This window comes from Cebus imitator, unplaced genomic scaffold, assembly GCF_001604975.1.
Source record: "Cebus imitator isolate Cc_AM_T3 unplaced genomic scaffold, Cebus_imitator-1.0 Scaffold42, whole genome shotgun sequence".
NCBI classification, from domain to species: Eukaryota; Metazoa; Chordata; class Mammalia; order Primates; family Cebidae; genus Cebus; species Cebus imitator.
In genome coordinates this window covers 18,611,765-18,613,460 of record NW_016107357.1, presented here as the reverse complement: position 1 = coordinate 18,613,460, position 1,696 = coordinate 18,611,765, and the positions used below count along the sequence as shown (strand labels likewise).

Sequence of the window (1,696 nt, the reverse complement as noted above, 5' to 3'; positions counted from 1 at the left end):
TATAGATCTCACCAGAGAGAGTTCTAGTTTGGAGACCTATATGTGGTAGTCACCTAAGTGTATATGATTATTGGAAACATAGACTTGTAGAGCAGATAAATAAATAACAGCAAGAAAATGAAATCAAAAGGGCATACATCTCTAGGAGGACAAGGGAAATTGACAGCAGTGACCATAAAACAAAAAAAGAAAACCAGGAAAGTATATTTCTAGAAGGTGGCCACGTATATAAACGTCAGTAAAATAGTGAAAGAGTTATACAAAATGAAGAACATTGGCTTAGCAAGAGAGCTATGTGACATGAGAGGTATGGATGATAGCAATCTGCTGATAGGAGAATAATAAGTCAGAAAGTAAAAACAGTAAATTTAAACTACCCTGCTCTAGCTTTCAAAAAAATCAATCAATTAATGCACCATACTAACAGAGTATTGAAGAAGAAAATAAACGATCATTTCAACAGATGTCAAAACATCACTTGACAAAATTTAACATTCCTGGTAAAATAAACAAAATTCTGTAGGAACCTAGGAATACAAGGGAACTTCCTAATGTGATGAAAACATCTGCAAAATACAATTGTAAAAAGTTCAAATCATGCTTAATGGTGAGACTGAAAATTTTCTATTACGTTCGGGAGTCAGGGAAGTATATCTTCTCTCTAAACACCTATTTTATGTTGTACTGAAGTTTCTCGTCAATGCAATAAGAAAATAAAATTATACAGATAAGAACATGGAAAAATTAAATTATTCACAGGCAACATGACTATTTATATAGAAAATTCCAAAGGATCTACAGAAAAGCAATGCCAAACCCAACTATATAACCAAGAGAAATAAAAATGTTCCCGCAAAGCCTTACCCAACTATTATAAGTAAGTCACCCTCTTCACCCACCCCCTCAAGGACGAGAAGGCGCCTCACCTCAAGCAGGTGGTCAGGCAGAAGATCCAACAGGCCCAGCAGGTCATTGCTGTGGTCACGGACCTCTTCACCGATGGTGGTATCTTCCGAGACCTTGTGGATGTTGCCTGTAAGCACCGGGTCCCAGTGTGCCTCATCCTGGACGAGGCAGGAGTGAAGTTATTTCCAGATGTGTCAGGCCCTGCAGCTCACCGACTTCCGGATTCGGAACATCCGTGTCCGCTCTGTGACAGGCGTCAGCTTCTACATGCCCATGGGGAGCACCAAGGGGCCCTGTCATCAAGGTTCCTGATGGTGGATGGTGACAATGCGACCACTGGATCTTACAGGTTCACCTGGACTTCTTCCTACTTGGACAGGAACCTCCTCCTCCTCCTCCTGACCGGGCAGAACGTGGAGCCCTTTGACACAGAGTTCCGGGAGCTGTATGCCATCTCCGAGGACGTGGACTTGCACCGGCAGCTGGGCCTGGCGGGCCGGCTTGGCCACCACTACTCCTCCACCGTGGCTCCCAAGCTCCTCAACCCCAAGTACGCCTTGGTGGCAGCAGCCACCATCCGCCTGGCAACGGCGGGAGGCCGGCGGCAACCCAGAGGGGCAGGAGGAGGGCCTGGAGGGCTTCCTGAGAGGCCGGGCTGCGGTGGAGCAGGTGCTGCCCCCCGTGGAGCCCGTGCGGCCCGCGTGGAGCCCATACCCCGGGGAGCTGAGCCGGAAGTCTGTCTGGCAGAACGGTCTCTCGCGTGCACGCAGACAAAGCCCACCTCCCGGGA

The 1,696-nt window shown here is 47.2% G+C and overlaps 1 pseudogene; it reads left to right on the top strand.

The window, feature by feature from the left end:
- Positions 1-264: 264 nt before the first annotated feature.
- LOC108302624 overlaps positions 265-1,696 on the top strand; it is a 3,681-nt pseudogene continuing 2,249 nt past the window's right edge.